We start from the raw sequence: 22,742 nt of genomic DNA, 5'->3' as shown, positions 1-22,742 counted from the left end.
CAGGACAGGTAGGCCAGCGTGCTCTCTGAAGAGCAGGCCCAGAGGGTGTCCAGCTGGTTGCTCCTCTGCCCCGCACGCCTGCCTGGCTCCACATGCCTTTTAGACTGCTCTTCTCTGTGTGCCCCTGACTCACACTCTGCTCTCCAGTGACAGCAGCCGGAGCTGCAAAGGCCAGGCTCTGCTCCGCTCCCCTCAAAACAAGCAAAGCTTGAGTGGCCTCTTCACCTCCTTTGGCCCTCAAGGGGGCTTGCCCCAGGACGAGCCTGTCTGATGCCTTCCTTCACTCAGAACAACTTCTTCTGCATCCCGTGGTGTGTGAGCCGCACCTTTGGTCACTGCACAAATCAGAGTTGTCTCCCCTCTGCACTGGGAGGTCTTGGAGGGCAAAAGAAACCTTTGTATTCTCAGTGTCTCTTTGCAACATTTTCTTAGGGCATTGACCTCAGGAAAGATGGCGGATTTGGGCAGGTTTCACCCCAGAGGAGGATTAACACAGCAGTGGGAGCAGCTCCCTTTTGTTTCCTCCATTTGGGCTGCTTAGAATGACCCAGAACCTCTTGTCTTCTTGCTTTCTTAAGTATAATTTTTTAATTCTCATAGATTCTATTTATTTTTGCTTCCTGAAAGGTTAAGACAAGTTCTCTTAGGATAGATAATATATTCATGTTCACAGTGGAAAATAGCGCACAATGTCTCTTCTGTTCTGGACCCAGGAGCCTGGTCCCCTGGAGGCACCTACTGTATCTCCTTCTAGAGATACTTTGTACCTATAAGAGCAAATGTTTTTTTTCCTACTCTTTTCCAAAAAGTTCCTGAACCTTGCCATTTTTAACTAAATATGTTTGGGAAGTCATCCCATATCAGTACATTTCCCAGTTCATTTTCTTATGTGGCTGCATTGTGTTTGGCTGCATGGAGGTGCTATGATTTATCTCAGTAGCCCCTAATGCTGAATACCACATTTTGTGCAGTCACAAGTAAGTTTGCAGATACAGAGCTTGGTAATGTGGGAATATCCCTGTAGGACCCATCCCTAGAAATAGCACTTCTTTCCTTAATCATTATTTATTCCATTAGATCAAGTTTTGCTCTTATATCTTCATGTCTTTATCTTTGTGCTTCCTGTGGTCATTTATTTTTCCCAGTTATCTAGATCTTAAACAATATGGTATGATCAGATTAAATGAGTTTCTCAGTTGGAAATTGGCTCACTTTTTGTGTGTTCTTATAGATAAGAGTAACTAGGAGAACACTATCGCACAAATACTTGTACACAGATGTTCACAGCAGCAGCTATTCATAATAGCCAAAAATTGGAAAAAACCCAAACGTCCAACACATGAATGGATAAACAAAATGTGGTCTGTCCATGGAATGGAATATTATTTGGCAATAAAAAAATGGGGTATTGATTCATGCTACGATATGGATGGATCTCAAAACATTGTGCTGAGCGAAAGAAGCCAGACACAAGAATCCACATATTGTATGATTTCATTTGCGTGAAATGTCCAGAGTAGGCAAATCCATAGATAGAAAGTAGATAAGTGGTTGTCAGAGCCTGGGGGGTTACAGCTAAGAGATTTGGGGTTATTTGGGGGATAATGAAAGTATCCTGTAATTGCCTGTGGTGAAGGCTGTGTGTTGTCCACCTTAAATGGGTGAATTGTACGGTATGTGAATTATACCTCAATAAAGCTGTTAAGAACAAGAGGGACTGGGATTTTTCAGAAGGGAGCATTCCAGGGTGGGAGCCCACAGGGAGTCTTGGTGTTGACACAGTCCCGGGGTTGTGAGGAGAGGCCCACTGGGCAGCTTGGGGAGTAAGCGGTAAATCCCCGGTCGGCTTCTGACTGCCAGGTGTCGCTGATGCTGCGGAAGACTTGCCTTCAGCTTTGACTCCGTCCCTGACCAGTGCAGCTGATCACGGCTGAACAGTTTAACATCCGAGCCTGGGCTTTTGTGTGTGGATTAGAGGATGTCTGTCCTGTTTATTTTCCAGGGGTGTTGTAAGGCTGCAGCACAACTGGATCCTGGAGGGTCCTATAAGGTACTGAGTGTTGTATGTGCACGAGGCTTTATTTTTTTATTTATTTATTTTTTTTTATTATTTATTTATTTTTTTATTTATTTATGATAGTCACAGAGAGAGAGAGAGAGAGAGAGAGAGAGAGGCAGAGACACAGGCAGAGGGAGAAGCAGGCTCCATGCACTGGGAGCCCGATGTGGGATTCGATCCCGGGTCTCCAGGATCGCGCCCTGGGCCAAAGGCAGGCGCCAAACCGCTGCGCCACCCAGGGATCCCAAGTGCACGAGGCTTTAAAAATTAGTTTTAACACCAAGAGGCTGACGAGTCAGCGGAGCCCGTTTTCTGTCCTTTTGTACACTGGGGGAAGACCAGCAAGCCCCGTGTTCCTGGCTGCAGTGTAAACCAGTCACCCCAGCTTCGGGTATTCAGCTGATTTTCCTTTTTGACCCTGTGCCTTTGTCTGTCTTGTTTCTTCTCTTGGTCTTTTTTTTTCTTTTCACATTGACATAACTTTTTTATGGTATATTATTAATAATTTTTCTAGTTTATTATTAATATTTTATTGTGCCTAATTTATGAATTAAACTTTATTATCCCAGGTATATATGTGTAGGAAAAAACAGTATATATAGTTAGGTGTTATCTGGGGTTTCAGACACCCACTGGGGGTCTGAAGCATGTCCCCGTGGATAAAGGGGGGACTCCTGTAATACCGACAGTGTACAGGGACCACCACATGTTATCCAAAGCCCTTTCCATGTACCAGTTCCCCCCATCCTCACAGCAGTCCACCGAGGCCCCCCTCCTTTTCACACCATTTCACAGATGACAAAACTGGATCCACTCCTTCCGGTCAGCAGACGGGGCAGGATCGTCTCTCCTGATTATTTCTTGGGGTTCCTCCTCAGAGTGGCTGGGGCCTCCTTCCTGGGTTGAGCTTTACAGTAATACTGTCCTTAAGACACTGCCGATGGTTTTCTAGTAGAGACCTTTCCACCATTCCCTGGTATTTCTGTGGTGGCTAGCACATTCTTCCTAGCAATTAGGAGTGTGATGAAGCATATACAATATAAACTTCCCCAGCCCACAGTTCTCTCATTATTTGTGCATCAGCTTGCATATGTCACTAATAAAGGCGAGACAGCTTCTGGACTCTTTGTTTTTCTGTTTAATTGTGGTGCTGGCCATTATATTTTGTATTCGCAATTCAGCTATGCTATTAGGATTCCTATTTCTTCCAACTCTGGGAAATCCATGAAGTAACCTCTGGTTCCTTTTTTTTTTTTTTTTAATTTTTATTTATTTATGATAGTCACAGAGAGAGAGAGAGAGAGAGGCAGAGACATAGGCAGAGGGAGAAGCAGGCTCCATGCACCGGGAGCCCAATGTGGGATTCGATCCCGGGTCTCCAGGCCAAAGGCAGGCGCCAAACCGCTACGCCACCCAGGGATCCCACCTCTCGTTCCTAAAAGTTAGAAGGTAGTAACTCTGTGGGTCTCAAAAACCTTCATTCACAGGGGTGTGTGAGGACCACAGGTAGCTGTCCAGGAACAGTTTGTGCCTTCCTGCCCGTGGCCGCTGGGGCCCAGGATGGGGGCTGCTCACGAGTAGACCGCTTCTCCACTGGTTTGTCAAGACTTGACATCTGGTTCTGTGTTGACAGGCCCGCCCACGTTTATCCTGCTCCTGGTCTCCTGTCACCTGCTGTGTGCCAGCCACTTGTCAGTGTCCTGAGATGGAGACAGACCAGACCCCTGGTGGGGACACACGAGAGTGGATTATGATAACCTCATGTAGACAGCAGTGGTAGAGGCAAGTGTAGGGTCTTGAGGAGACGCCTGCAGTGGCGACTAGCTGGGCCTGGAATGAACAAAGTTTAGATAGGCTTTCTGGAAGAAAGGGTATCTCATCTAGAAAGGAGGGGACTCTGTGACTGGGTGTTCAAGTGTATTAATTGGGCACAAGATTGAGTTTGAAGCCACCTTATGGTTGGAGACTGGGGAGGAGGATTAGCTCATACGGCACCCTGGGGGCAGCAGGGCCCATGGAGTGGGACCCTGGGAGAGGGGCGAGGTGGGTGGGCAGCCAGACCCCACCAACTACAGGACATGCCAGAAGGCAGTCTTTTGGAAGCCTTACCCTGGCTGTCACATCAGGAGTGAATTGGAGATAAAGATACAGAAACAGGTTCAGGAGTGAACGTGGGGTGGAGGCGGAGAGGTCGGCAGAGGTGTCACATCGATAGGGCTTGATGGTTACACGTGGAGGGTGATAGGAGGGATTGTCTTGGGCTGCTGGTCTCCGTGGACGCCGTGCTGCTGTTTGGTGTGCTGGGGTAGCGCATTCAGCCTTTTTATGGCTGAATAATATTCCATCCTATGACTGTACCACATTTTATTTTTCCATTCATTGTTACTGACTTTTGAGTTATTTCCACTTTTTGGCTATCATGAATAATGCTGCTGTTTGTACATATTTGTGAACAAGTGTTTGTACATATTGGAGAACCAGTGTTTGCATATGTTTTCATTTCTTTGGGGTGTTTACCTAAGAGTGAAATTGCTACATCTTACAGTAGCTCTAGGGTTATTTTTGAAGAAGCGCCAAAGTTTAAATTCCTGCTACTAGCATGTAAAGGTTCCAGTTTTTCCACATCCTCTCCAACACTTGTTATTTTGTCTTTTTTTTTTTTTTTTTTTTAAGAGAGAGGGTGTGCTCATGAGCAGGGGTGGAGGTGAGAGGGCTGGGGGAGAGGAGGAGGAGAAGCTTAGGTAGACTGCTGCAAGCGCCGAGCCTGCTGTGGGGCTTGATCTTACAATCCTGAGATCATGACCTGAGCCCAAATCAAGAGTCAGACGCTTCACCAGTTAACCAGCTGAGCCACTCAGGGGCCCCTGAGTGTCTTTTTTATTATAACTAACCCAGTGGGTGTGAAGTAGTGTCTCATTGTGGTTTTGATTTGTGTTTCCTTGCTAGCTAATGATGTTGAGTATCTTTTCATGTGCTTATTGGCAGTTTATATGTCAGCTTTGGAGAAATGTCCATTCAGGTTCTTTGCTCATTTTTTTTTTAAGATTTTATTTATTCATGAAAGAGAGAGGCAGAGACACAGGCAGAGGGAGAAGCAGGCTCCCTGCGGGGATCCCCACGAGGGACTCGATCCCAGGACCCCAGGGTCATGCTCTGAGCTGAAGGCAGGCACCGAACGGCTGAGCCACCCAGGCATCCGTCCTTTGCTCATTTTTAAAAAAGATGTAATATATTAGAGCACGTGTGCGCACACGCAGGGAATGGAGTGGGCAGAGGGACAAACGGACTCCCCCTCTGAGCATGGAGTCTGCCGACATGACTCCATCCGATCCTGGGACCCTGAGGTCATGACCTGAGCTAAAGTTGGATACTTAACTGACTGAGCCACCCGGGCGTCCTTTGCTCAGTTTTTAATTGGGTTATTTATCTTTTTGGTTACTGTGCTGTGTGTTCATATAGCAAGTCCCTGATCAGTTTGCAAATGTATTCTCCCATTTTGTTGTTGTCTTTTCACTTTCCTGATGGTATTGTTAGAAGTACAAAAGTTTTAAATTTTGATGAATTCCAATTTATTTTCTTGTTGCTTGTATTTTGGTGTTGTAGCTTAAAAAAAAACAATTTTTTAAAAAAAGATTTATTTATTCATGAGACACAGAGAGAGAGAGAAAGAGAGAGAGAGAGAGAGGCAGAGACACAGGCAGAGGGAGAAGCAGGCTCCATGCAGGGAGCCCGATGCAGGACCTGATCCCGGGACCCCAGGATCACGTCCTGGGCCAGAGGCGGGCACTAAACCCCTGAACCACCCAGGGATCCTAGAAAACCAATTCTTAATCCAGAGTAATAAAGATTTATTCCTGTGTTGTGTTCTAAGAATTTTATAGTTAATTTTTGTGTGAGATATGAAGTGAGGGCCCAGCTTCATCCTTTTGCTGTGGATATCCAGTTATCCCAGCACCATTTGTTGAAAAGACAGTTCATTCTTTCCCTGTTGAATCATCTTGGCACCCTTGTCAGAAATCACTTGTCTGTAACTTTGAGGGTTTATTTCTTGACTCTTAACTCTGTTCCAGTGGTGTGTATGTCTGTGCTTACGCCTGTACCACCCTGTCTTGATTACCATAGTTTTGCAGTTAAGTACTGAAGTCAGAATGTGTGAGTCTTCCACTTGATCTTCCTTTTCAAGATTTTCTTTCCTGTGTCCCTTGAAAGTCCATATGAATTTCATGTTCGGCTTCTGTTTCTGCAAAAGTGCAAGTTCGATTTTGATAAGGATCTGTTGAGTCTATAGATGAGTTTGGAGTTTTTTGGCTTATTGTTAAGAATAAGAATGTTAAGAACATTCCATGAATATGGGATAACTTATTCTTAGGTCTTCTTTAATTTCTTTTATTTTATTTATTTTATTTTTATTTATTTTTATTTTTTATTTTTGGTCTTCTTTAATTTCTTTCAACAATATTGTGTAGCTTTCAGTGTATAAGTCTTGAATTTCTTTTGTTGAGTTTATTACTAATTTTTTTTTAAAGATTTTATTTATTTGTTCATGAGAGACACAGAGAGAAGCAGAGACACAGGCAGAGAGAAGCAGGCTCCATGCAGGGGAGCCTCATGTGGGACTCGATCCCAGGACCCCGGGGTCACGCCCTGGGCCGAAGGCAGACGCTATACTGCTGAGCCACCCAGGGATCTCTCCTTTATTTTTTTCAGTGGATTTTTTTTTCCTTGTGATTATAAATGGAATTGCTTTGTTAATTGTATTTTCAGGTTTTTCATTGCAACAAGTCTTTCAAAATTTTTTCTTTTTTCTATTTGAACAAATGTTCAAAACCTTAAAGGACTTAAAGAGTATGCAGTAAAAAGTCTCTCTCCCCCTCCCCCGTCAGGTCTCCAGGTCCCATTCCTGAAGGCAGCCACTGCCTTAGAGTCTCCTTTGTCCTTCCAGCAGGGATATTGCATGGATCAGCAAATGCATATGCATACTCTTTTTCCGTATTGGGTTGATAATTCTAAATAAGCAATAGAAATAATATACTACAAAAATTTTAGTGCGTTTATTTTACAAAAATCTTTCTGAAAATAATGGAGAGTGGACAAATTCCAACCTTTCCATCCTCTAGTTTGTCGGTTTCCAGGGGGCTGATCATTCACTAGCTTTTTTGAGTTCTGGGAGTAGGTTAAAAAAATTTTTTTTTTTTTTTTTAAGGCTACAAATGTGATTTCTCCTGATGCGCCTCACTGGCATTTTCGGCTTGCTCAGTGGTTTGAACATTGCCTCAGCTAACAAGCTGTTACTGCCTGTGAAGTCCAGGAAAAAAATGCTTTTGTAAAGACTTACTTATATATATAGAGAGAGCATGTGCACAGGGGGAGGGGCTGAAGGAGAAAGAGAGAGAAGCAGACTCCTCACCGAGCAGGGAGCTGGGCAGCCCAATGTGGGGCCCGATCCCACAACTCTGAGATCATGACCTGAACCAAAACCAAGACTCAGAGGCTCAACTGACCAAGCCACCCAGGCGTCCCTGGAAAAATTTTCTTTTGTTTTGTTTTTATGATTTTATTTATTCATGAAAGACATAGAGAGAGAGGCAGAGACACAGGCAGAGGGAGAAGCAGGCTCCATGCAGGGAGCCCGATGTGGACTGGATCCCAGGATCCCGGGATCACGCCCTGGGCCGAAGGCAGATGCTCAACCCCTGAGCCGCCACCCAGGTGCCCCTGGAAAATTTTTTTTTTTTAAGATATAGTTTGTTTTAAAGATTTTATTTATTCATGAGAGAGAGAGAGAGAGAGAGGCAGAGACGCAGGCAGAGGGAGAAGCAGGCTCCATGCAGGGAGCCCGATGCGGGGCTCGATCCCAGGACCCTGGGAGTCACGCTCTGAGTCAAGGCAGACCCTAAACCCCTGAGCCTCCCGGGCGCCCCTGGAAAAATATTTTTAAAGATACATGTTGCCTGTTATGGCTGTTGTGGTTTGATGCTTCTGCCGCAGACGCCGTCTGGAGCACAGTCTGTGCTTTGTGTAACTTCCGCGCCTGCCCTGTGTGGCGGGTGCTCTTGGTCGCACCTGGCAGACACGGAAACCGAACCCGAGTACCCAGGTGGTAGGCAGAGCCGGGGTGCAGGTCCCCGTGCGCTGACCGCAGAACGCCAGCCCCTAACCGTCGACGCGTACTTCTGTCCAGGTGTGGCTTCCCCGGCCTCAGGTAAATGCACCACTTGCGCGACTCCCTGCGGCGGGGGCTGTTCTACGTGCCAGGGCACCGCTGTGGAGAGGGGGCCGGCCCCGGCCCTCCGGCCAACAGTAGCCAGTGCTGCGTCGGGCGTCGGTGCTGCCGAGAGGCCAGGGAGACGGCCCGCACGGGGACAGGTGGCCTCATTCGCAGATGATGAATCTGAGCCGAGATGGAGTGGGTGAAAGTGGTGAACCACATGCGGGGGAAGGATTCCAGACCCGAGAACAGCCTGCAGAGGCCTCTAGGGGCTGGGGGGGACTGTGCTTGCAGACTGCCCCGGCCGAGGGCCAGGTGTGTGCCCCGAGCAGAGGCGCCCCACTGTGGCTGCTGCTGAGCACAGACTGTTGGGGGCCGGAGGAGGGGGAGGACTGGGCGGGGCACGGACCGCAGGGCGGGTGTGGGGGCATGAGCTGGGCAAGGTGCTGGAGAGGACCCCGGAGTCTGGCGATGTGTGTGGATCTTTTGGGGATCTGTTTTCTTAATAGTCCCCTTTCTTCGTCACCTTTCCTGAGGATCTGGACATGTTTTGAGGTTAACCACGAAGATTTCCTGGTGGGGTCCCAGTGGTCAGCTCGGGAGTCTAGTTTGGGTGTGCTCCATCTGGGAGTTTGAGCTCAAAGGGAGACCATGGGCACGGACCTGCAGCGCCTGGGGAGCCCCGAGGAGGGGGTGCTGGGGAATGGCTGTCGGGAGGACGTGGGGGGCAGGGTGACCCAGGTGGTCCGTGGGCAGGAGGGAGTGGTTGTCAGCCCCCTGGGCTCAAGACCAAGGCTCTTGGCGACTTGGAAGAGCGGATTCCGGGTTTCTGGGGGTCGGCGAGCAAAAGCATGTTTGGAGTGGGCAGAAGAGAAAAGGGACAGAAGACTGGAGGTTCTGAGCACAGACCCCTTTTTCGAGGGCTTTGCCGTTAATAGGCCACAGAAGGTTACTTGGTCGCATGCTGTGTAGGATGCAAGAAATTACAGCTGCTTGAGCACTGGGGTGCTAGCATTTTAGGAAGAAGGACTGTAGGGGGACACTTGCCGCGCCGTGGTGGGTGCCTGCGTGGGGCGGTGCATGTCCTCTCCTGACGCTTCTCCATGGGGAGGGGGGGGCTGCTGGAGGTTTGGGAGGGGAGAAGGTGTGAAAGGGGCCCAGTCCCACCTCCCCTCTCCCCTGGGGGCCGGGGGTCGGGACCAAAGTTCTAACCTCTAATCTCTTGGTTGGTCCTCTTGGCACCCAGCGCCTGCCCCTTGGCGGGGCCCAGAAGTCACCTTCATTAATAATAACACCCCCATTTCACTTTTACCCTGAAGCAGTTTTTAGGAACTGTGAATGAAAAGGAAACATACGTTTCTTTTTTTTTTTTTTTGAAACGTATGTTTCTTATAAATCATCATATAGCAGCCACTTCATTTAATAGACACTTTGGAAAACTCTGGCTGCTGTGGGCAGATAGTGTGTACGTGCAGATGTGTCTGTCACTGTGCGTGCGTGCGAGCATATGTGTGCATCTGTGTGCAAGGAGGGGGCGCTGCTGGCCCAGGAGCGGCAGGATGGGTTTGAGCTGAGTGCCTCCTGGAGGAAGGGGCGTTAGGGCTCTCTGAAGCCCGGCTGGACTCTGGTGTCCGGGAATGTGGGGACCGGTGGTCACCCCCGGGCTCCTTGAGGCCTTTGTGACCGATGGCAGTGTTCCTTGGGTAGGACTCGGGCTTGGCACGTGCGAAGCGTAATTTAGGAGCAATCAGTGAGATGTTTTTATTGGAACAAAGTAGTGGGAGAGGATTGGACCAGGATGGTAAGAGGCACACTCTTGGTGGTGCTGCCCAGGAACAGCACAGCCATGAGCCACGAGGGCTGCTGAGGGCTGAAATGTGCCTTGGCGGGGCGGGGGGGGGGGGGGGGGTGAACGTTAGATGTCATTTAATATTTATTTATTTATTTATTTATTTATTTATTTATTTATTTATTTTTTGTTATTTAATCTTTTAAAAAATGTTATTTAGTCTTAATTAGAATTTAGTTTTTAAAGATTTTATTTATTGACTTATTTGAGCATGAAAGCACAGGCAGGGGAGGGCCAGAGGGAGGGGGAGCCGCAGATGCCCCGCCGAGTGGGAGCCATGTGGGGCTCAACCCAGGCCCGAGACACCAGGCGCCCCTTGCAGTGGCTGGTAGCAGTGCCGGTGGGCACACCCCGGAAAGCGGTGGTGTGAGGGGTGGCCCTCTACTTTGGGGCGCCGCCTGAGGTGCTGCCGACTGGCCTTCGGGAGCCTGTGGAGTCGGGCCGCGGGGGCTGGACGGGGAGTGGCTGCGAGCCTGGAGTCCCCAGTACTGGACCTGCACGGCCGGAGGGAGTTCAGCCCCAGTGTGCGCTGACGGGTGCCGGGCGGGCAGTGGGCCCTGGGCGGGCGCGCAGCAGACGTGGGCGTTCAGCCTACCTGGGGGCTGCGGTGGCCAGGCTCTGAGGGCGCGGCTGGCCGCCAGAGGGTCCGCGTTGCAGACCCAGGGTGGACGCAGCGTAGGGGAGCCGAGCCTTGGGGGCCCACACGGGGGGGCCCACGGGACTGCGGTTGGGGAGCTGACCTGTCGGCAGGTGAGGGTGAAGCATTTCATCCAGAGAATGAGCTGAGGCCGAGTGCCTCAGAGGATTGTTTGGAATTCTCTCATCTCGTTGTTTAGACCTCGTGAAATATTCTAGAAAATGTCTTCATTGTAGACTCTTGAATTTTGAACTCGACGGACAACACTTGTGTTTCCACAGTTAGATTTTAGGGCTGGTGGTGATGGAAAAGAGAGAATTTATTAGCCTGATGGATATTTTGTGGTGGTTGAGGCAGGACGCCGTGAAAATACAAAGTTGAACCATCTGAAATTGCAGTTTCTGTAGGTCAGAAAAACTGTTGAAAAATGGCAATTTTATATGATCTTACCTATCGTAAAAGAAAACATTCCTTAAGGCTCCTGGGCGGCTCAGTCAGGTAAGCGTGTGACTCTTGGTTTTGGCTCGGGTCCTGGTCTCAGGGCCGTAAGCTTGATGCTCGCATCCGACTCTGCGCTCAGCACACTCAGCTCGAGACTCTCACCCTCTGCGCCTCCTCTGACTCGCCTGTGCTCTCTCATAAATGAATCTTAAAAAAAATAACGAAGAAAGCAAGCATTCTGCAAAAGCACAGTTTTTTTTTTTTAATTTAATTTTATTTTTTTAAAAGCACAGTTTTGAAGCACACGTAGGGGATTTCTGGCCGTTTCCCCCCAGCCCTCACTCTGTTGGTCTAGTTATGCTCATCACACTCCACCGTCGGGGTTGACACGTTGCTGGCTAGCTAGGTATCTACCCCTCGGACGTAAGTATTATATCCTACACTTCCGTCTCCTTTGTTTCCTTCACATATATATAAAGTTGACTCTTGGACAACTTTCAGTCTGAACAGTAGGTCCGCTTATACACAGATTTTTTTTTTAAGATTTTATTTATTCATGAGAGACACAGAGAAAGAGAGAGGCAGAGACCCAGGCAGAGGGAGAAGCAGGCTCCATGCAGGGAGCCCGACGTGGGACTCGATGCTGGACCCCAGGATCATGACCTGAGCCAAAGGCAGACGCTCAACCGCCGAGCCACCCAGGTGCCCCTACACAGATTTTTAAAATACAATATGGTACCGTAAATGTGTTTTCCCTATGATTTTCTTAATATGTTTCGTTTTCTTAGGTTACCTTATTGTAATAGTGTGGAATATAATACATATACAAAATCTGTGTTAATCAACTGTTTATGTGATTGAGAAGTCTTCCAGTCAACAGTAGGATGTTAGTAGTAAGTTTTGAGGTTGTCACAAGTTATATGCAGATTTTCAAGTGTGTGGCGGTCGGCACCCTTACCCTACATTGTTCAAGGGTCAGTTATAATTACTGTCCATGTCGGGTTCCCTGGGGAGCAGACTTTGGGATGGAGATTTGCAGAAACTTGGGAGTGCTTTTGGGGTCAACATCTGTGGGAAGAGTGAATTGCATGGGATCAAATAGATTGAACCTTCTAATCCATGAACCTAGTAATACATCTTCATAAATTTAGATCCATTTAAATTTCTTTCATCAATATTTTGTAGTACTTGGTGTATATATTTTGTCAGACTTGTCACTAATGTTTATTAAGTGTTAAAGTTTACTAATATTAAACAATGTTTTTTATTATATGCAATCATTTTGTCTGTAAATAAAGGTAGTTTCATTTCTTCCTTTCTAATTCAAATTCCTTTTATTTCTTTTTTTTTGCCTATTGCACTACCTAGGACATCCAGTAAAATGCCTATGGAAGTACTGAGAGTGGATGTGCTTTCCTTGCTATTGATCATAGGGGGAATGCATTCAGTCTTTCACTAGTTAGTATGTGTGTAGGTTTTGTATATATACCCTTTATCAGGTTGAGGAGTTCCCTTCTATTACTTTGCTTTGAGATTTTATTAAAAATGAATGGTGGATTTTATTAAATGTTTTTCTGCCTCTATTGTTATGATCATGTCATTTTTTCTTTTTTAGGCTTTTTAAATATGGTTGAATTTAAATTTAAAAATGTATATGGGGATCCCTGGGTGGCTCAGCGGTTTAGTGCCCACCTTCGGCCCAGGGCTTGTGATCCTGGGGTCCCAGGATCAAGTCCCACATCAGGGTCCCTGCATGGAGCCTGCTTCTCCCTCTGCCTGTATCTCTGCCTCTCTCTGTGTCTCTCTCATGAATAAATAAATAAAATCTTTTTTTAAAAAGTATAAAAAAATAAAGTAAAATATAATGCTGTGGAAAAAAATTAATCAATGTTAATTAACTATTTGCCAACAAATAGTATAACACCCAGTGCTCATCCCGTCAAGTGCCCCCCCTCAATGCCCATCACCCCGTCACCCCATCCCCCCACCCACCTCCCCTTCCACTACCCCTTGTTTGTTTCCCAGAGTTAGAGTCTCTCATGTTGTATCACCCTCTCTGATTTTTCCCACTCATTTTTCTCTCCTTTCCCCTTTAATCCCTTTCACTATTTCTTATATTCCTCGTATGAGTGAAACCATATAATTATTGTCCTTCTCCAATTGACTTACTTCACTTAGCATAATACCCTCCAGTCCATCCACGTCGAGGCAAATGGTGGGTATTCGTCGTTTCTAATGGCTGAGGAATATTCCATTGTATACATAGACTACATCTTCTTTATCCATTCATCTATTGATGGACACCAAGGGGAAAAATTTTTGTCTTTATTTTTTAAAAAAAGATTTTATTTATTTATGTGAGACAGAGCGTGAGCAGGGGAAAGGTCAGTGGGAGAAGCAGACTGTCCGCTGAGCAGGGAGCCAGACATGGGACTTGCTCCCAGGACTCTGAGATCATGACCTGAGCCAAAGTCAGATGCTTAACTGACTGAGCCACCCAGAGACACCCCTTGTCTTCATTTTTGAAGAATATTTTAACTAGACATAAAATGCTAGATTGATGGATTTTGGCTTTTGGCATTTTTGTTTTCTGTTTTTTATTTTTATTTTATTTTTTTTTTTAATTTATTTATTTATGATAGTCACACACAGAGAGAGAGAGAGGCAGAGACATAGGCAGAGGGAGAAGCAGGCTCCATGCACCGGGAGCCCGATGTGGGATTCGATCCCGGGTCTCCAGGATCGCGCCCTGAGCCAAAGGCAGGCGCCAAACCGCTGCGCCATCCAGGGATCCCTATTTTTATTTTTTTAAAATTTTTAAAAATTTATTTATTTATGATAGTCACAGAGAGAGAGAGAGAGAGGCAGAGACACAGGCAGAGGGAGAAGCAGGCTCCATGCACCGGGAGCCCGATAGGGGTTTCGATCCCGGGTCTCCAGGATCGCGCCCTGGGCCAAAGGCAGGCGCCAAACCGCTACGCCACTCAGGGATCCCTGTTTTCTGTTTTTTAGTATTTTAAAGATGCTGCTCATTTTTTTTCCATTGCGTGTGCCTTCTGATGAGTGTTTTCTCACTGGTTTTAAGTGATGATGAACCTAGGTGTGATTTCTTGTTTTTCTACTTGGTAATCATTGAGTTTCTTGCATCTGTAGCATTTTAGTTTTATTGAAATTTTAGAATTTTTTTAAAGATTTTATTTTATTTTATTTATTTATTTTTTTTAATTTTTATTTACTTAGGATAGTCACAGAGAGAGAGAGAGAGGCAGAGACACAGGCAGAGGGAGAAGCAGGCTCCATGCACCGGGAGCCCGATGTGGGATTCGATCCCGGGTCTCCAGGATCGTGCCCTGGGCCAAAGGCAGGCGCCAAACCGCTGCGCCACCCAGGGATCCCTAAAGATTTTATTTATTCATGAGAGACATACAGAGAGAGAGAGACAGAGAGGGAGGCAGAGACACAGGCAGAGGGAAAAGCAGGCCCCATGCAGGGAGCCCGACATGGGATTCGATCCCAGGTCTCTAGGATCACGCTAAACTGCTGAGCCACCCGGGCTGCCCAATTTTAGAATATTTTTGACCATTATCTTTTCAACTATCATCCTCTCTATTTGGGGCGAGTTCCAATGGTTTCTATGTTAGGCTAATTGATAACCTGTTTGTTTTCTCTGTGCTTCTTCAATCAAATTCACCACCTTCCTTCCTCTCACAGCTGGAAGTGCAGTCATTGGCTTCCAGTGACTCTGCTTGGCTCAGTGAGTTGCCCACTTGGGGCCCCTGTCCTTGCCCCATGGTCTGGGAGTGTCTCCAGGCGGAAGTAGGGAAACGGCAGGGCTCGCTCCCTGTATTAATGTATTTTTTAATACATTGTAGATAAAAGTTCATCAGTTATATGATTTGTAACAAGCACTGTGCTGTTTGTTGTCCAGCAGTGACAGGAGTGTTTGCACACCCCTAGTCTGGTTTTCGGTGGCTGCAGCAGGAGGACAAACCCAGACTGAGCCATGACTGGGGCTCTGGCTCCATTGATCAGAAGGCTGTTCCTTAAATTTTTTAGGTCGGTTTTCTGCACATGAAGTCCTTGTAGATTAAATGACGATCTGGAGGTTAAGCGTTAGGGTCTTCAGAGTCTCTAATCAATATTGGTGATTGTGAGGATTTTACCTGCAGGGAGAACACAGCATGGGGGGCTGCTGTGCTTCCTTGAGGGTGCAGCTCTTTTTCATCGTCTCAGCCACTCTTTACTGCACAGCTGGCTGTGAGGCCTGGTGTTGTGTTTGTGTCTGTCACTTACTATTCTAGTTTCTTTGGTTTCCTATTAATACTTTGGCTTTAATTTCTATTTTGTTTATTGGTGATTTTTTATTCCAGCTACAGGTGAAAACCACCTTGAGGACTTTAAAAATGTACTGGAGTCTGCCATCAGCTACTTTTTTGTTTTGTTTTAAAGATTTATTTATTTATTTATTTGTGAGAGAGAGGGAGGGAGAGACACAGGCAGCGGGAGAAGCTGGCTGCATGCAGGGAGCCCGATGTGAGAATTGATCCCAGGACCTCGGGGTCACACCCTGGGCTGAAGGCAGATGCTCAACCACTGAGCCACCCAGGCATCCCTACTTTTTTTTTTTTTTTTTAAGATTTTTCAATTTTTTTTTAGGGATGCTAAATCTTAAAAAAAAAAAAAAATCCAACTAATTTTTTTTGAAGTTCCCACTTGATTTCAAGTATGTGGCCAGGATTGAGAGTTGTTCTTTGATGTTCATAGTATACGTTTATTTTCGATCCCCATCAGCCATTCACTGGCTGCCCCTCCTAGGTAGTCTTTATAACTGTTGAGTGAAACTTGTTCCAGGTTTTTTTTTTTTTTTTAAGTCACAGAAATTTTTATTGGAAACAAACCAGTTGCAGCAAAGTGACAGTGCACGCTGCCCAACGGGCGAGGTGGGGGAGGGGGGTACAGGTGGGCGCCAGGGGCTGGACGAGCCCAGGGTGGTGACCACAGGGGTCTGCTGACTGGGTCTCAGGCCCTTAGGGCTGGAGTGTGCAAGCCCAGGCCCGATCCGGCACAAAATATAAAAATAAACTCTGTAGTCCAGCTGTCCCTGCCTGTGTCAGTTCACTGGGAAAGAGCAGTGACTCTTCCCACCAAGACCCTGTGCTGTCTGGTCCAACCACAGCAGGGGCAGCTAGTAATTGAATTTATCGTATGTTTTCCCTGCTTAGCATTGTTTTTCTCTGGCCTGTTTTGTTTCCAAAATCAATCCTTTAGTAGTTTTTACACTGAAAGTCTGTGACTGCGAAAATCTGATATATAACTTCGGTATTTCTTTGTAGATGATTATTCCCAGTTGTGATAAATCACCTCACAACTTAAGGGCCTGTAGCAATCATGTATGGTCACCTGGGGCTGGGTCACCTCCAGGCTCCCTTCCTTGTACCTGGAACCAGGCTGGAGGAGGATCAGGGACAGGTTGGAGGAGCAGCTGGTCCTGGGGGAGCAGCCAGGGTGAGGGAGCAGCTGGTCCTGGGGGAGCAACTGGTGCTGAGAGCAGCCGGGGTGGGGGAGCAGCTGGTGCTAGAGGAGCAGCCTAGGCAGGGGAGCAGCGGTGCTGGGGGAGCAGCCTTTGCTGGCCGCCCCCGTGACCTCCGGCAGTAAACCTTCATAGCGGACGTGTCACTGGGCAGCTGAAGCTCCTGTGTGAGGCGTGTGGGGAAGGGCAGTGTTCTGCGCGGCCCTGGGTGGTCTTGGGGTCACTTCCTCCCTGCACACACCGGGGAGCCATGGGTAAGGCCGACCGAGAGGCCAGCATGTCTTCAGACCACGGGGCCTGGCCCTGTGGGAGCTCCTGGGGTGTGGGGTCCTCGGGCCGTGAGGCTGGAGGTGGGCAGGTCGGTGTCCTGTGTGCGCAGTGCCTCGTCCCTGTTGCTCCCCGGCTGCTGGTTCACCAGGCTGTCCCCAGCTTCGAGGTGCTCTTCTCTCCTGCACCCCTCGAAGTTTGAGGTTGAGTCCAGCTGCTGTTGTGGCTGGCGAGGAGCACTCCCTCCAGGCTCCCACTCGACAGCCCGAAGTTAGCACGGGACACCCTGCTCCCCTCCGCCCCGAGAGGGATGCACGATTTTCACGTTTTAAGAAGGATGAGCAGAGTGTGCTGTTGAGGAGACAGCTGAGCCCGCTGCCACGCTGACCCGGGCACGGAGGGCTCGGGGGCGGCGCCGAGGCCCCCAGGGCTGCCGAGCCTGCGTGTCGCGGAGCAGCGCAAGTGTGGCCGCCACATGGCGGCCGTCTCTGACCTCGGCACAACTTGGCCCCCGCCTGGGACTGCCCTCCTCCCGCCTGCACGGAGGACGCGGTCGTGAGCCCCCAATACCTGCCCCGCGCGCTGCGGGCTGGCCGTGGCCCTTGGCGGCTCGTCGGTGAGTGGGTCACAGCGGCCCAGACTCTGGAGGGCGCTTGAGGGCGCCGGGCTGGCCTGCAGGTGTGGCAGCAATGACGGCCCGTGGGGACAGATGTCGACGCAGAGCTGAGCGGTGAGGGGTTGGGGTGACCACAGCTGTGGCCCTGGGGGCAAGGCCGTCGTCCTGGGGGTGAGGCTCACCTGCAAGGTGCACCCGTGTCGTCCTGCGTCTAGAGCCGTGCCACCAGGTGACCCACGCGTGGCCCAGCTCCCGGGAGAGTCGGGCCGGTCCCAGGCTCCTGCTTCCGTCCTCCTGCAGCGTCCTGGTCCTGGAAGTGGGACCACGCCTCGTGGGCCGCCGCGTCGCGGTCTTGCTGGTGGCTTCCATCCTTGCTCGCGTCCTGTTGCAGTGACGCCCACATTTTGGTCGTCCGTCCCCTGTGGGGGGACCACTGGGTGTTTTAGGCTTGGGCTCTGTGAGTGCGGTTGCTGTGAGCGCTCACACGCCAGTCTTTGTACAAACGCCCTTTTTCATTTGATTTGGGCGGGGTCCTGGGGGTGCAGTTGCTGGTTGTGTAAAACATAAAATGTTTATGTTTTAGCTTTTTAAGAAACTACCGAATTGTTTTCCAAAGAGGCAGCATTGTTTTGCGTGCCCACCAGCCGTGCCCGGGAGCCCCTGCTCCTCTGCGTCCCCACCGACACTTGCTGCTGTCCACCTTCGTGGTGACAGCCGTCCTGGGGCTGTGACCTAGCATCACACTGTGGTTTTCGTTTGCATCTCCCCGATGACCACTGATGCTGAGCATCTTTGCTCTCTGGCCATTCGCGTATCCTCTTTGAAGAAATGTCTATTCAGATTCTTTGCTTGGTTTTTACTTGGGTTGTTTTCTTTTTTTGAGTTTTTTAATACATTGTAGATACAAGTTCATCAGTTATATGATTTGTAAATACTTTTTCTGTCTGTGGCTTAGTTTTTCTCTGTCCTGATGTCATTTGAAGCACGATTTTAATTTTTTTTTTTTTTTTTTTTTTTTTTTTAGGGAGAGAGCATGAGCAGGAGGAGGGGCAGAGGGAGAGGCAGGCTCCCCCCTGAGCAGGGAGCCCGATGCGGGGGCTCCATCCCTGGACCCCGGGATCATGACCTGAGCCGAAGGCAGACGTGTCACCGTCAGGCCCCCCCGCCCCCGCCGGGCGCCCCACAGTTTCGAATTTTTTTTTTTAATTTTTTAAAATTTTTTATGATAGTCACACAGTGAGAGAGAGAGAGAGAGAGAGAGAGGCAGAGACATAGGCAGAGGGAGAAGCAGGCTCCATGCACCGGGAGCCCGACGTGGGATTCGATCCCGGGTCTCCAGGATCGCGCCCTGGGCCAAAGGCAAGCGCCAAACCGCTGCGCCACCCAGGGATCCCTACAGTTTCGAATTTTGATAAAGTCCACTTTACCAATTTTCTCTTCTGTCATATGCGTTTTGAGCATCGCATCTAAAAGGTCTTGGTCCTTCAGCAGGGTTAGTGCCAGGCAGCGGCTGGGAAGTTGTGGCGCCTGCGGAGTGGTGGGGACACGGGTGAGGGCTTTGGGATCCTGGGAAGTGAAGTAATGGGAGATGAGGGTCGCGGGACATGTGGGGAATGCATTGGCCAGGACCAAGGGGCAGGCTCTCTAAGTTGCAGTTTTGAATTTGGGGTTATTAGGACCTGACTGAAATCCGAAAGGGAGGGTGACGGAGGGGGAGATGGGAGTGACTAGGGCACGACTCCCCGGGGAGCAGCGGTTGCCTCCTGGTTTTCTGACTACAGGTCTGTGGCGTGCAGGGCGCTGAGGTCCCTGTGGGAGTGGGGGTGTGGGCGAGCGTGTGGAGGGACCCAGTGTTGATGTTGTGATTTATAATCAATGAGAGTTTGGTCTCCATAGGGTTCTGACTCAGTTCCCAAAACCCTCGGAATCTCCTAAGTATCTTTTGTTACATGTTTGGGTTTTTTTTTTTTTTTTTTTTTTGTCTTCAGTTCCTGAAATTGCCTCAGAACCATCATAGTGAAGTGGGCGTCTTGCGTTACGGAGGTGACTTTTGGACAGCGCCTGAAGGTGGGGGCTGGTGGCCAGGGACCTGAGCCTGGGACTAGACGGTGGGAAGCTTCATTCCTACCCCCTGACCTCTGGGGAGGAGAGAGGGGCTGCAGATGATGGCGTCGCCAGTGGCCGGTGACTTCATCAGTCAAGCCTGAGTCAAGATGCCGCCTCATTAAAAACACAAAAGGACAGGCTTTGGAGAGCATCTGAGTTGGTGTGCGCAGAGGCATCTGGGTGCTGGAGGTGGCACACCCCAGACGCCGGGGGGACAGAAGCTCCTTTGTTTGGGGCCTTAGCCTGTGGATCTCTTCATCTGGCTGTTGATTCATATCCTTGCATATCCTTTGTAATAAACTGGTAACCTAGTGAGTAAACTGGTTTCCCGCGTTCTGTGAGCCATTCTAGCAAATTAATGGCAGCTGAGGAGTGGGTCATGGGAGCCTCCAATTTATAGCCAGTTGGTCAGAAGCACCAGTGACAACCGGCACTTGCTCCTGGCGTCTGAAATGGGCACAATCTTGTGGGACTGGGCCCTCAACCTGTGGGATCTAATGCCTCCTCCAGGTTGACGCAGTCAGAACTGAGTCAGATTCGTGGGGCTGGTTTCTGAGAGGTGGAGAGCTGCTTGGTTGTCTGAGAGGGCAAGGGCGTTGGGCGCCGTGGGCATCCCAGGGACGTGTGGGGGCCTCTGCTCTCCGGCCCCAGGCGCATCCTGGGCACAGCCAGCCCCCTCCCTGCCTGCGGGGACCTCATTGGATCCCTGAAAAGCCAGCCTCTGTTTGCGGCCAGAGCTTGGTTCCTGGGTTCACCTCCTAAATAGACTTTTCCAAACGCCCTTTCGGAGGAAAAAGCAAAGGCGGTGTTTAAGGGGAAGGTGAGTGGTGTGGGGTTGGGCACTGCTGGGTAGGCAGCAGTGAGGTCAGGAAGGTGCACACGTGTGCATGGCAGTCAGTAGGGACAGTTGGCTGTGCCTGTGAAGCAGGTAGGGGGACGGGATGGGTGTCTACACGGGTTGGGGCGTTTGTTCCTGTGAGGGCCAGGCAAGCACGGAGGCCACATGGTGTCCCCTCCTGGAAGGTACCTTTGATGTGTTCATGGGCGTCACCTCTTGTTTCTGCTGCCTGGAGGCCTGCGGGTCACCACTTAGGGACCCCCGTGCCACGGACTAGCGCCGAGAGCTGGACGGGGTGTGGCCGTTCCACCTGCGGTCCTGTGACTAGGACCTCTCAGACACCACCTCCCACATCACCTCTGTGAGAACTGGTGCCCAAGGAGACCCAGAGATCAAGGACCCCTACGCAGAGGTCTCTTGAGGTGCCCACGAACATGGGGATCTAGCTTCTGAGCTGGTGAAGAGGGGCAGCTCCAAAACCATACATCTCTCTCTCTCTCTCTCTCTCTTTTTTTAAAGAGTTTATTTATTTGAGAGAGAGAGGGAGAGAGAGAAGGAACACACCTAGGGGGAGGGGCAGAGGGAGAGGGAGATGTGGGCCCCCATCCCAGGACTCCGAGACCATGACCTGAGCCAAAGGCAGATGCTCAGCCAAGCCACCCAGGTGCCCCGCATCTAACTTTTAAACTTAAATGTAGGTACAGGGGATCCCTGGGTGGCTCAGCGGTTTAGTGCCTGCCTTTGGCCCAGGGCGTGATCCTGGGGTTCCAGGATCGAGTCCCATTTCGGGCTCCCTGCATGGAGCCTGCTTCTCCCTCTGCCTGTGTCTCTGCCTCTCTCTCTCTTTGTGTCTCTCATGAATAAAGTCTTTTTGAAAAAAAAAATGTAGGTATGCCTTGTTTTTTTTATTTTTATTTTATTTTTTTAAGATTTTATTTATTCATGAAAGACACAGAGAGGCAGAGACACAGGCAGAGGGAGAAGCAGGCTCCATGCAGGGAGCCCGACGTGGGACTCGATCCCAGGTCTCCAGGATCACACCCTGGGCTGCAAGCGGTGCTAAACCGCTGCGCCACCCGGGCTGCCCTGTTATACTTGTTAAAGTGATCTGCGATTAAAAAAAAAAAATGATCTGCGATAGTGAAAACTCAGGTGATAGCATTTTTTAGCAATAAAGCATTTTTAAAATCAAGTTATGTACATTTCTTTAGACATAATGCTACTGCACACTTCACAGATGACCGAATAGTATAAACGTGACTTTTACATGCACTAGGAAACAAAAAATTCATTTGACTGACTTTTTTTTTTTTAATTTTTATTTTATTTTATTTTATTTATTTATGATAGGCACACAGTGAGAGAGAGAGAGAGGCAGAGACATAGGCAGAGGGAGAAGCAGGCTCCATGCACCGGGAGCCTGATGTGGGATTCGATCCCGGGTCTCCAGGATCGCGCCCTGGGCCAAAGGCAGGCGCTAAACTGCTGCGCCACCCAGGGATCCCTTGACTGACTTTCTTATGATACTTGCTGTGTGGTGGTGGTCTGGAACCCAACCTGTAATATCTGTGAGATAGGCCTATAATATCTTATTAAAAGAATTGTGTTTTGAATTTTTGTACTTACTGGAATGAATACAAAGATTACAGAAATTTAAAAATGTACTTAAATGTGAATTTTACCTTTATAGATAAGAAAAAATAGAATAATGCTAATATAGATGAAGAATGAGATGGTGTCCCGTTGTCTTCTGTGCACTAAAGTCTGATGAAGTAAAAACCAGAACAGAACACTAGTAAGGGGGCCCGTGGGTGGCTCAGCGGTTGAGCATCTGCCTTCAGCCCAGGGCATGATCCTGGGGTCCGGGGATCGAGTCCCACGTCGGGCTCCCTATATGGAGCCTGCTTCTCCCTCTGCCTGTGTCTCTGCCTCTTTTTGTGTGTCTCATGAATAAATAAATAAAATCTTAAAAAAACCAAACAAACCCACAATACTAGGGAGATACTGATCAACAATAGTGAAATGAAGTTTCACTAAATTTTTTATAAAATTTTGTGAGCTGTTTATCTGCCTCAGTGGGCACTTACCAAGAAAACACTGTTCTTTCCTGTAATACATGTTGCTAAACTGTATTGAAATGTTGCTTTTTAATTTTTCCATGAAAACTGCCTTCTCTCAATCACCTTCTGTA

General features: G+C 48.8%; 1 protein-coding gene across 6 annotated transcripts in view; it reads left to right on the top strand.

Annotated features, from left to right (window-relative positions):
- ARHGAP39 (Rho GTPase activating protein 39) overlaps window positions 1-22,742 on the top strand; it is a 91,077-nt gene that overhangs the window by 2,794 nt on the left and 65,541 nt on the right. Inside the window, exon 1 of one of the 6 annotated variants that reach the window (XM_055313892.1) lies at window positions 20,124-20,533. The exons of the other annotated variants lie outside the window; for them this stretch is intronic. The gene's annotated coding sequence lies outside the window, so the exon portion shown is untranslated. Of the gene's footprint in view, window positions 1-20,123; window positions 20,534-22,742 lie in introns of those variants that run through there. 6 annotated transcript variants of the gene reach the window in all.

Source organism: Nyctereutes procyonoides, unplaced genomic scaffold (assembly GCF_905146905.1).
Source record: "Nyctereutes procyonoides isolate TBG_1078 unplaced genomic scaffold, NYPRO_anot_genome, whole genome shotgun sequence".
Lineage (NCBI taxonomy): Eukaryota > Metazoa > Chordata > Mammalia > Carnivora > Canidae > Nyctereutes > Nyctereutes procyonoides.
This window is presented reverse-complemented; position numbering and strand designations above follow the sequence as displayed.